Here is a 13672-nt window from a genome sequence, read left to right as displayed (position 1 = left end):
TTCCTTCTCTCTCCATGTCCCAAGTCTTGCCCTGTCTCTCACCTCTCCTTCTCTCTCCACGTCCCAAGTCTTGCTCTGTCTCTCACCTCTCCTTCTCTCTCCACGTCCCAAGTCTTGCCGTCTCTCACCTCTCCTTCTCTCTCCATGTCCCAAGTCTTGCCCTGTCTCTCTCTCCTTCTCTCTCCATGTCCCAAGTCTTGCCCTGTCTCTCTCTCCTTCTCTCTCCATGTCCCAAGTCTTGCCCTGTCTCTCTCTCCTTCTCTCTCCATGTCCCAAGTCTTGCTCTGTCTCTCACCTCTCCTTCTCTCTCCATGTCCCAAGTCTTGCGCTGTCTCTCACCTCTCCTTCTCTCTCCACGTCCCAAGTCTTGCCCTGTCTCTCACCTCTCCTTCTCTCTCCATGTCCCAAGTCTTGCCCTGTCTCTCACCTCGCCTTCTCTCCATGTCACAAGTCTTGCCCTGTCTCTCAACTCTCCTTCTCTCTCCATGTCCCAAGTCTTGCCCTGTCTCTCACCTCTCCTTCTCTCCATGTCACAAGTCTTGCCCTGTCTCTCACCTCTCCTTCTCTCTCCATGTCACAAGTCTTGCCCTGTCTCTCACCTCTCCTTCTCTCTCCAGGTCCCAAGTCTTGCCCTGTCTCTCACCTCTCCTTATCTCTCTTATCTCTTCCCCTTCTACAATATCGCTCCCAGGTCTCTGTGGAAACACCATACAGTAAATTCACCTATCCATGATGCCGAGCAGCTGTTGTTATTGTTCCGATTTGCACTTGTTACTCTCTGTTGACTCTGTTTCAAATGACACTTTTATCAAACAAGACCACACAGATAACCGTGTGTGTGTGTGTCTGTGTGTGTGTCTGTGTGTGTGTCTGTGTGTGTGTGTGTGTGTGTGTGTGTGTGTGTGTGTGTGTGTGTGTGTGTGTGTGTGTGTGTGTGTGTGTGTGTGTGTGTGTGTTTGTCTGTCCGTGTCCGTGTCCGTGTGTGTGTGTGTGTGTGTGTGTGTGTGTGTGTGTGTGTGTGTGTGGGCTGCTAAAGCAGTGAGATGAATACCCCTGCAATCAGATTAAAAACAGATTAAAAAGACACCGTGGTCAGAGTTGTGAAAGCATTCAGTGTGTTTCTCTAGGTGTGGCTGTACCCAGATCAGGTAGTGTGTGAGAGTATCTAGATTCTACAACATCCTCTTGGTTCCAACCATCAAAGCCTTACCCTCTCTATTGTTCCTTGTTCTGAGGAGAAACAGAAGTCGTACTGCGTTAGGTTTTGAAGTCCGGATAGAGAGAAGGATGGAGGGAGAGAGAGGGGGATGATGGTGGGTTGGATGAGGGAGGAGGGGGGTTGTGGGGATACTAACAGTACCTGAGTCACATCGGAAGAGAGACTTAGTTGATTCTTCTCCGAAGCCAGAATGTCAGAACATGCCGGTCGGAACAGGAAAGGGAAGACACCTGGGAATGAGAATGAAAACAGAGGGAAGGAGGGAGAGGAGAGGAAAGGGTGATCGCTTAAGACATGGGATACAGACCGGAGGTGTGGAGGTGTGTGTGTGTGTGTGTCTGTGTGTGTGTGTGTGTGTGTGTGTGTGTGTGTGTGTGTGTGTGTGTGTGTGTGTGTGTGTGTGTGTGTGTGTAGTAGTATTCTCTCTTTCTATTCCATACAGTAGCGGATACAACTCTCTATCTGGTGTGATGTGGTCTGGAATGATAACACAGGCTTCAATACTATCCCAGGTAAGACTGTGGGGGAAATTCCCAACCCTAACCATAACCCACTACCAAGATGTACAACAGGAGAGAGATGACATTTAAACAAGCATAGCCCAGAGGTTGTCATGACATATAACTGGTCTATAACTAGGAACCAGAGGTTGTCATTACATATAACTGGTCTATAACTAGGAACCAGAGGTTGTCATTACATATAACTGGTCTATAACTAGGAACCAGAGGTTGTCATTACATATAACTGGTCTATAACTAGGAACCAGAGGTTGTCATTACATATAACTGGTCTATAACTAGGAACCAGAGGTTTTCATGACATATAACTGGTCTATAACTAGGAACCAGAGGTTTTCATTACATATATGTGCAGGTAGGGAGAGAGGGAGGGATGGAGGGAGGGAGATGTGGAGGGATTTGAATGGCTGGCCATGGCTGGTGTGGCTGCCTTCCAAGAATTCATAGGCGATCCCATAAACCTCCACTGCCTTCCATTTTGCTAGCAAACATGCAATCTTTGGAAAATAAAATTGATGACCTACGCAGAAGATGAAACTACCAACGGGACATACAAAACTGTAATATCTTATGGCTGAACGACGACATTATCAACATACAGCTGGCTGGTTATACGCTGTATCATTTGGATAGAACAGTGGCGTCTGGTAAGACAAAGGGCGGCAGACTATGCATTCTTGTAAATAACAGCTGGTGCACGATATCTAAGGAAGTCTTGAGGTTTTACTCGCCTCAGGTAGTGTATCTCATGATAAGCTGTAGACCACACTATCTACCTAGAGAGTTTTAATCTGTATTTTTCATAGCTCTCTACATACCATCACAGACTGATGCTGGCACTAAGACCACACTGAATGAGCTGCATTCCGCAAACAGGAAAACGCTCACCCAGAGGCGGCGCTCCTAGAGTCCATGGACTTTAACGCAAGGAAACTTAGTCCGTCTTACGAAATGTCTATCAGCAGGTTAAATGTGCAACCAGAGGGAAAACAACTCTGGACCACCTTTACTCCACACACAGACACTACAGCTACAGGGCTGTTTTACTAGCACAGACTGGAATATGTTCCGGGATTCCTCCGATGGCATTGAGGAGTACATCACATCAGTCATTGGCTTCATCAATAAGTGCACCGATGACATCGTCCCCACAGTGACCGTACGTACATACCCCAACCGAAGCTTAAAATAAATCCCGAACCATCAAACAGGCAAAGCGACAATACAGGACTAAGATAGAATTGTACTACACCGGCTCTGACGCTCGTCGGATGTGGCAAGGTTTGGAAACCATTACAGACTACAAAGGGAAGCACAGCCGAGAGCTGCCCAGTGACACGAGCCTACCAGACGAGCTAAACTACTTCTAAGCTCGCTTCGAGGCAAATAACACTGAAACATGCATGAGAGCACCAGCTGTTCCAGAAGACTGTGATCACGCTCTCCGCAGCCGATGTGAGTAAGACCTTTAAAATGGTCAAAATTCACAAGGCTGCAGGGTTGACGGATTACCAGGACGTGTACTCCGAGCATGTACTGACCAACTCGCAAGTGTCTTCACTGACATTTTCAACCTCTCCCTGTTTGAGTCTGTAATACCAACATGCTTCAAGCAGACCACCATAGTCCCTGTGCCCAAGAACACTAAGGTAACCTGCCTAAATGACAACCAACCTGTAGCACTCACGTCTGTAGGCATGAAGTGCTTTGAAAGGCTGGTCATGGCTCACATCATCACCATTATCCCAGAAACCCTAGACCCACTCCCATTTACATACTGCACTAACAGATCCACAGATGATCAAATCAAATCAAATGTATTTATATAGCCCTTCTTACATCAGCTGATATATCAAAGTGCTGTACAGAAACCCAGCCTAAAACCCCAAACAGCAAGAAATGCAGGTGTAGAAGCACGGTGGCTAGGAAAAACTCCCTAGAAAGGCCAAAACCTAGGAAGAAACCTAGAGAGGAACCAGGCTATGAGGGGTGGCCAGTCCTCTTCTGGCTGTGCCGGGTGGAGATTATAACAGAACATGGCCAAGATGTTCAAATGTTCAGAAATGACCAGCACGGTCAATAATAATAATCACAGTAGTTGTCGAGGGTGCACCTCAAGAGTAAATATCAGTTGGCTTTTCATGGCCGATCATTAAGAGTATCTCTACCGCTCCTGCTGTCTCTAGAGAGTTGAAAACAGCAGGTCTGGGACAGGTAGCACGTCCGGTGAACAGGTCAGGGTAACATAGCCGCAGGCAGAACAGTTGAAACTGGAGCAGCAGCACGGCCAGGTGGACTGGGGACAGCAAGGAGTTATCATGCCCGGTAGTCTTGAGTTATGGTCCTAGGGCTCATGTCCTCCGAGATAGAGAAAGAAAGAAAGAGAGAAAGAAAGAATTAAAGAGAGTATACTTAAATTCACACAGGACACCGGATAAGACAGTACTACAGATATAACAAACTGACCCTAGTCCCCGACACATAAACTACTGCAGCATAAATACTGAGGCTGAGACAGGAGGGGCTGAGACAGGAGGGGTCAGGAGACACTGTGGCCCCATCCGATGATACCCCCGGACAGGGCCAAATAGGAAGGATATAACCCCACCCACTTTGCCAAAGCACAGCCCCCACACCACTAGAGGGATATCTTCAACCACCAACTTACCATCCTGAGACAAGGCCGAGTATAGCCCACAAAGATCTCCCCCACGGCACAACCCAAGGGGGGGCGCCAACCCAGACAGGAAGATCACGTCAGTGACTCAACCCAATCAAGTGACGCACCCCTCCTAGGGCCGGCATGGAAGAGCACCAGTAAGCCAATGACTCAGCCCTGTAATAGGGTTAGAGGCAGAGAATCCCAGTGGAGAGAGGGGAACCGGCCAGGCAGAGACAGCAAAGGCGGTTCGTTGCTCCAGATCCTTTCCGTTCACCTTCACACTCCTGGGCCAGACGACACTCAATCATATGACCCACTGAAGAGATGAGTCTTCATTAAAGACTTAAAGGTTGAGACCGAGTCAGTGTCTCTGACATGAGTAGGCAGACCATTCCATAAAAATGGAGCTCTATAGGAGAAAGCCCTGCCTCCAGCTGATGCAATCTATATTGCACTCCACACTGCCCTTTCCCACATGGACAAAAGGAACATCTATGTGAGCATGCTATTCATTGACTACAGCTCAGCGTACATCATTATGTTTACCGATGACACAACAGTGTTTGGCCTGATCACCGACAACGACGAGACTATAGGGAGGAGGTCAGAGACCTGGCCATGGGGTGCCAGGACAACAACCTCCATCTTAACGTGATCAAGACAAAGGAGATGATTGTGGACTACAGGAAAAAGAGGACTGAGCACGCCCCCATTCTCATCGACGGGGCTGTAGTGGAGCAGGTTGAGAGCTTCAAGTTCTTTGGTGTCCACATCACCAACAAACTAACATAGTCCAAGCATACCAGGACAGTCGTGAAGAGGGCACGACAAAACCTATTCTCCCTTAGGAGACAAAAACATTTGTCATGGGTCCTCAGATCCTCAAAAGGTCGAGAGCATCCTGACTGTTTGCATCACTGCCTGGTTTGGCAACTGCTCGGCCTCCGACCGTAAGATGGGAACGACCCAGTACATAATTGGGGCCAAGCTTCCTGCCATCCAGGACCTCTACACTAGACGGTGTCAGAGGAGGACCATAGAAATTGTCAAAGACTCCAGCCACCCTAGCCATAGGCTGTTCTCTCTGCTACTGCACGGCAAGCGGTACCGGAGCACCAAGTCTAGAGGCCAAGAGGCTTCTAAACAACTTCTACCCCCCAATCCATGAGACTCCTGAACATCTAAACAAATGGCTACCCAGACTATTTGCATCCCCCCCTCTCTCTTTTACACTGCTGCTACTCTCTGTTGTTATCATCTATGCATAGTCACTTTAAAAACTCTACCTACATGCACATATTACCTCAATTACCTCGACTAACTGGTGCCCCCACACATTGACTCTGTACCGGTACCCCCTCCGTATATAGTCTCGCTATTGTTATTTTACTGCTGCTCTTTAATTACTTGTTCCTTTTATTTCTTATTCTTTTCATATTTCTTTTTAGCTGCATTGTTGGTTAAGGGCTCGTTAGTAAGCATTTCACTACACCTCTTGTATTCGGTGCATGTGACTAATCAAAATTGATTTTGATTTGAGGGAGGGAGGGATGGATTTGAATGGCTGGCCATGGCTGGTGTGGTGTGGGAATACAAATATAGAGGGAGTGAGGGATGTGAGCGGAGGTCAGGGATTAGGTAGTAGGAGCGAGACATGTGAGCGGAGGTCAGGGATTAGGTAGTAGGAGCGAGACATGTGAGTGGAGGTCAGGGATTAGGTAGTAGGAGCGAGACATGTGAGCGGAGGTCAGGGATTAAGTAGTAGGAGTGAGACGTGAGCGGAGGTCAGGGATTAAGTAGTAGGAGTGAGACATGTGAGCGGAGGTCAGGGATTAGGTAGTAGGAGCGAGACGTGAGCGGAGGTCAGGGATTAGGTAGTAGGAGCGAGACGTGAGCGGAGGTCAGGGATTAGGTAGTAGGAGCGAGACATGTGAGTGGAGGTCAGGGATTAGGTAGTAGGAGCGAGACGTGATCGGAGGTCAGGGATTAGGTAGTAGGAGCTAGACATGTGAGCGGAGGTCAGGGATTAGGTAGTAGGAGAGAGACATGTGAGCGGAGGTCAGGGATTAGGTAGTAGGAGTGAGACGTGAGCGGAGGTCAGGGATTAAGTAGTAGGAGTGAGACATGTGAGCGGAGGTCAGGGATTAGGTAGTAGGAGCGAGACATGTGAGCGGAGGTCAGGGATTAGGTAGTAGGAGCGAGACATGTGAGCGGAGGTCAGGGATTAAGTAGTAGGAGCGAGACATGTGAGCGGAGGTCAGGGATTAGGTAGTAGGAGCGAGACATGTGAGCGGAGGTCAGGGATTAGGTAGTAGGAGCGAGACATGTGAGCGGAGGTCAGGGATTAGGTAGTAGGAGCGAGACATGTGAGCGGAGGTCAGGGATTAAGTAGTAGGAGCGAGACATGTGAGCGGAGGTCAGGGATTAAGTAGTAGGAGCGAGACATGTGAGCGGAGGTCAGGGATTAGGTAGTAGCGAGACATGTGAGCGGAGGTCAGGGATTAGGTAGTAGGAGCGAGACATGTGAGCGGAGGTCAGGGATTAGGTAGTAGGAGCGAGACGTGAGCGGAGGTCAGGGATTAGGTAGTAGGAGCGAGACATGTGAGCGGAGGTCAGGGATTAGGTAGTAGGAGCGAGAGATGGTTCAGATGACAGGAGAGTAATCTAAACCTGTTGATATTTATCTCTCTGAAAACAGGACAGGGATCATCCTGGATTACGTCATCTCTGCCGTGTGTGTGTGTGTGAGAGAGAGAGAGAGAGAGAGAGAGAGAGAGAGAGAGAGAGAGAGAGAGAGAGAGAGAGAGAGAGTGAGTTTGAGAGAGAGTTTGTGTGTGTCAACCACTCTGCCTAAAGGGATGACTGACTGAGTGACTAATTGTCATGTCTGCTCATGCATGCACACACACAACACACATAAACATGCACACACACACGCACACACTGATCCCAGGTATAGCCTCCAGGTCCACTTTCTCAACTGTGGTTTGAGTAGGAAGCCTGGATTTTCCCTTTCCCTACCTCTTCTCCTCTCTCTTTCTCTCTCCTTATCCTCCCCCTCTTTATCTCTCCTTCTCCCCCCTCTCCCTCTCTCGCTCTCCTTCTCCTCTCTCTCTTCCTTCTCTCCTTCTCCTCTCTCTTCCTCCTCTCTCTCTCTACTTCTCCTCCTTCTCTGTCTCTCACCTTTTCCTCTCTCTCTTTCTCTCTCCCTCTCCTCCCTCTCTTTCTCCAACAACAGCCCTTCCACTTCCATACCAACACCTAAACCACCAGTATCCTCCTCCAGGTCCAGCATGATCCAATGATCTCATTATCCCCTCTATGTATGTCATTATCTTTACCTCTCTTTTCCAGCTGTTTTAAACACTCCCTCGTTCCTCAGGAGGCCTTACCGTGCTGTTATTTCATTGGAGTTAGATTCTTCCCTCGTTCCATTGTCTCAGAGGATGCGTCCCAACCTATTCCCTACACAGTGTACTAGATTTCACCAGAGCCCTATGGAGCCTAATAAATCGTAGGGCATTTTGTAGGGGATAGAATTCCATGTGGGATGCAGCCAGTCTGTTTGGTAAAGCCACTAATGACTCAGACATATATCTAGTCATTTCTTCAGATCTATGTTACTGTATTGTCAGACTCCAGCCACCCTAGTCATAGACTGTTCTCCCATGGCAAGCGGTACCGGAGCGCCAAGTCTAGGTCCAAAATTCTTCTTAACGGCTTCTACCCCCAAGCCATAAGACGACTGAACATCTAATCACATGGCTACCCAGACTATTTGCATTGCCCCCCCCTCTCTTTTTATGCTACAGTACTCTCTGTTATTATCTATGCATAAGTCACTTTAATAACTCTACCTACATGTACATATTACCTCAAATAACCGGTGCCCCCGCACATTGACTCTGTACCGGGACCCCTGTATATAGCCTCACTGTTATTTTACTGCTGCTCTTTAATTGTTTGTTACTTTTATTCTTATTTCTGTAGGTATTTTTCTTAATAAAAGGGGCTTGTAAGTATGCATTTCACTGTTGTATTTGCATGTGACAAATAACATTTGATTTGATTTGATTTACACTGTATATCTACATTTTTGTGTGTAATTCCGTGTTGTGTGTGTGTGTGTATTGTACTAGTACACACACAGACCTCCCATTGATCTGCCTGGGCCTTTATGATGATGTGGATCTACAGTATTATAGGATTTAGCTGCCTAGGACAATTGCATGGCAAGACACCAACGTTACGTGTGTGTGTCCCAAAAAAAACAAAACATGAAAAGATCCCATGACTCCAGAACTGAAGGTTGCGTGTTCAATGCCAGTGGTAGACACTTGTTTAGTATGTTCTTGTTTTAATCCTATCCCAAACCCTAACCCTTACCGTAACCATTCAGAATGAATGCCTGAACTTAATGTTTTAACCCTAACCAAAACCTTAACTTCCAAATTTGACGTTTGGAGAAACGGAACGATGCGGAACAGGAGGAGCAACAACAACAAAAAATTTACGTTTGGAGAAAAGTGCAAAAACGTCTAATTCTCCAGTGAGACTGTGAGAGCTTGTTGCATATTTAACACAATGATTGTATTCATATGGATTTCCTTCACAGTAATCACTTTCAAGGAACACATTGCATTGTGTCATCACTACAGTCATTGGAATTTATAAGACATCACCACATAAGTCATACTAAGGAGGTTATGTCCCATGTCTGTGTCTGAAATGGGACCATATTCCCTATGTAGTGCACTACTTTTGACCAGGGCCCTGGAAAAACTAGTGCACTATGTAGGGAAAAGCCTCAGCCCAAGTGTGAGCTGTTCTGTGGACTGAGTGGTGGTGTGAAGACATGCACACCATCCACAGGAAGTGGCTGAGTATAAACAGGAAGTTGAGATGACAGCGAGATGTGATTGTGTAAGGGGGGATGCAGACAGAGAACACGCGCGTCAAGCATGCACAAACTCACAAACACATACATGCATGCACGCATACGTACACTCACATTCATACACGCACACATTTCCGCACAAACATATATGCATGCATGCACCTGCACACACACCTGTGTCTGTGTCTATTTCCATCTATCTGTTTTTCTTCCTGTCTGTCTGTCTTCCTGTCTCTCTCTGGATGTCTGTCTGTCTGTCTGTCTATGTGTGTCAGGGTCAATGATGTGCTTTCGCTCTCTCTCTCTCTCTCTCTCTCTCTCTCTCTCTCTCTCTCTCTCTCTCTCTCTCTCTCTCTCTCTCTCTCTCTCTCTCTCTCTCTCTCTCTCTCTCTACCCCATTCTCCCAGCGCGCTTTGCACACTCTTTGCCTTCTCTAGCCTTTTGTGAGCCCCAAGCGAGATTTGGTTGGGCCATTTTAGTGGCCCCTTGTTGATGACAGATAGGAATATAATGTTTTAAAGCAAATTTCCTGCAATTCTATTCATTTTGCGTGAAAGTGACTAACAAAATCAATGGCGGACCCCTAGAGGCACATGCCCTGCGTGCCTGGTCGGTTATCAGTCATGATTACTACAAATTTAGATAGCTGGCTATACTAACTTACCAATCTAGCACTTGTTAGCTGACATAGCTAATTGGGTGACTGTCAGTGACTTGTGTTTTCTACTATTCTAACTCTCAACAGTAAGTTGAGACCCTGACTGAGTAAAAAAAATATATATATATATACGTATATGCATATCAGTACCAGCCAAAAGTTTGGACACACCTACACATGTATTTATTTTTACAATTTTATACATTGTAAAATAATAATGAAGACCTCAAAACTATTAAATAACGCACATGAAATCATGTAGTAACCAAAAAAGGGTTAAACACATTTTAGATTCTTCAAAGTAGCCACCCTTTGCCTTGTTGACAGATTTGCACACTCTTGGCCTTCTCTCAACCAGCTTCACCTGCTTCACCTGCTTTTCCAACAGTCTTGAAGGACATCCAACATATGCTGAACAATGTTTGTCTGCTTTTCCATTACTCTGCAGTCCAACTCATCCCAAACCATCTCAATTGGGTTGAGGTCGGGTAAATTTCGAGGCCAGGTCATCTGATGCAGCACTCCATCATTCTCTTTCTTGGTCAGATAGCTCTAACACAGCCTGGAGGTGTGTTTTGGGTCATTGTCCTGTTGAAAAACTGTCACGTATACTTCCTCTCCGGCGCTTGAGGTCGTCAGGCTGCTCGTTATTACGCACACCTGTCACCATCATCACGCGCATCAGCGCCTCATCAGTCTCACCTGGACTCCATCACCTGCCTGATTACCTTCCCTATATATGTCACTCCCTTTGGTTCTTTCCCTAGGCATTATTGTTTCTGTTCGTGATTCATATCTCTACGCTTTTCTTGTTTCTTGTTTTGTTCCATGTTAATGTATTTATTAAATTATTCACTTCCTGTACTTGCTCCCTGACTGCCAGTGTACACGTTACAAAAACAAATGATAGTCCCACTAAGTGCAAACCAGATGAGTATCACTGCATAATCCTACGGTAGCCATGCTGGTTAATTGTGCCTAAATAATACGAAATAAATAAATGACAGTGTCACCAGCAAAGCACTCCCACACCATCACACCTCTTCTTCCATGCTTCACGGTGGGAATCACACATGCGGAAATCATCCGTACACCTACTCTGCGTCTCACAAAGAAAGACACATAGGTTTGAAACAAAAATCTAAAATCTGGACTCATCAGACCTAAGGACAGTTTTCCACCGGTCTAATGTCTATTGCTTGTGTTTCTTGGCCCAAGCAAGTCTCTTCATATTATTGGTGTCCTTTAGTAGTGGTTTCGTTGCCGCATTTCGACCATGAAGGCCTGATTGACAGAGTCTCCTCTGAACAGTTGATGTTGAGATGTGTCTGTTAACTGAACTCTGTGGAGCATTTACAGTTGAAGTCGGAAGTTTACATACACCTTAGCCAAATACATTTAAACTCTGACATTTCTGACATTTAATCCTAGTAAAACTTCCCTACTGTAGGTCAGTTAAGATCACATTATTTTTAGAATGTAAAATGTCAGAATAATAGTAGAGAGAATTATTTATTTCAGCTTTTATTTCTTTCATCACATACCCAGTAGGTCAGAAGTTTACATACACTCAATTAGTATTTGGTAGCATTGCCTTGAAATTGTTTAACTTGGGTCAAACGTTTCGGGTAGCCTTCCAAAAGCTTCCCACAATAAGTTGGGTGAATTGTGGCCCATTCCTCCTGACAGAGCTGGTGTAACTGAGTCAGGTTTGTAGGCCTCCTTGCTCAAACAAGCCTATTCAGTTCAGCCCACACATTTTCTATAGGATTGAGGTCAGAGCTTTGTGATGGCCACTCCAATACCTTGACTTTGTTGTCCTTAAGCCATTTTGCCACAACTTTGGAAGTATGCTTGGGGTCATTGTCCATTTGGAAGAACTATTTGCGATCAAGCTTTAACTTCCTGACTGGTGTCTTGAGATGTTGCTTCAATATATCCACATAATTTTCCATCCTCATGATGCTTTTGATTTTCCCAAGTAAAGAGGCACTGAGTTTGAAGATAGGCCTTGAAATACATCCACAGGTACACCTCCAATTGACTAAAATTATGTCAATTAGCCTATCAGAAGCTTCTAATGCCATTACATAATTTTCTAGAATTTTCCAAGCTGTTTAAGCAGTCAACTTAGTGTATGTAAACTTCTGACCCACTGGAATTGTGATACAATGATTTATAAATGAAATAATCTGTCTGTAAACAATTGTTGGAAAAATTACTTGTCATGCCGACTTGCCCAATCTATAGTTTGTTAACAAGAAACTTGTAGAGTGGTTGAAAAACTAGTTTTAATGAATCCAACCTAAATGTATGTAAACTTTCAACTTCAACTGTATTTGGGCTTCAATTTCGGAGGCTGGTAACTCTAATGAACGTATCCTCTGCCTTGTGGTAACTCTGGGTCTCCCTTTCCTGTGGCGGTCCTCATGAGAGCCAGTTTCATCATAGCGCTTGATGGTTTTTGCGACTGCACTTGAAGGAATGACTGACCTTCATGTCTTAAAATGATGATGGACTGTCGTTTCTCTTTGCTTATTTGAGCTGTTCCTTCGATAATATGGACTTGGTCTGTTACCAAATAGGGCTATCTTCTGTATACCCCCCTTACCTGGTCACAAAACAACTGATTAGCCAATCAACGGAAGTTATCTTCTGTATACCCCGCTTACCTGGTCACAAAACAACTGATTAGCCAAGCAACGGAAGTTATCTTCTGTATACCCCGCTTACCTGGTCACAAAACAACTGATTAGCCAAGCAACGGAAGTTATCTTCTGTATACCCCCCTTACCTGGTCACAACACAACTGATTAGCTCAAATGCATTACAGTTTTTTTCAATTGCTAACATCCATTGGACAAAACTGAAGTCACATTGTCAAAACTCTTCACACAGTCAGCGAAACAGAAGTGTACGTGGACCAAACTGTCAATCATTTTTCATTGCTTTCAAACATAATGCGTTCAATGACCACATTCTCTGAAATCCATGAACCATCTTCTCATTGAGTCTGGGGAACGGGCGGGCCGGTCCATAGCATCAATGCCTTCCTCTTGCAGGAACTGCTGACACACTCCAGCCACATGAGGTCTAGCATTGTCTTGCATTAGGAGGAACCCAGGGCCAACCGCACCAGCATATGGTCTCACAAGGGGTCTGAGGATGAACACATGGAGTGCTGTGCGGGCCCCCAAAGAAATGCCACCCCACACCATGACTGACCCACCGCCAAACCGGTCATGCTGGAGGATGTTGCAGGCAGCAGAACGTTCTCCACGGCGTCTCCAGACTCTGTCACGTCTGTCACATGTGCTCAGTGTGAACCTGCTTTCATCTGTGAAGAGCACAGGTCGCCAGTGGCGAATTTGCCAATCTTGGTGTTCTCTGGCAAATGCCAAACGTCCTGCACGGTGTTGGACTGTATGCACAATCCCCACCTGTGGACGTCGGGCCCTCATACCACCCTCATGGAGTCTGTTTCTGACCGTTTGAGCAGACACATGCACATTTGTGGCCTGCTGGAGGTCATTTTCCAGGGCTCTGGCAGTGCTCCTCCTGCTCCTCCTAGCACAAAGGCGGAGGTAGCGGTCCTGCTGCTGGGTTGTTGCCCTCCTACAAACTCCTCCACGTCTCCTGATGTACTGGCCTGTCTCCTGACCCCTCACAGTACTGTACAGTATGAGTGATTATACTATACATGTTGATGAGAACT

This window comes from Oncorhynchus kisutch, unplaced genomic scaffold (assembly GCF_002021735.2).
Source record: "Oncorhynchus kisutch isolate 150728-3 unplaced genomic scaffold, Okis_V2 Okis01b-Okis20b_hom, whole genome shotgun sequence".
Taxonomy (NCBI): Eukaryota; Metazoa; Chordata; class Actinopteri; order Salmoniformes; family Salmonidae; genus Oncorhynchus; species Oncorhynchus kisutch.
The sequence above is the reverse complement of the archived record's forward strand: the minus strand, read 5'-3'. Positions refer to the sequence as shown.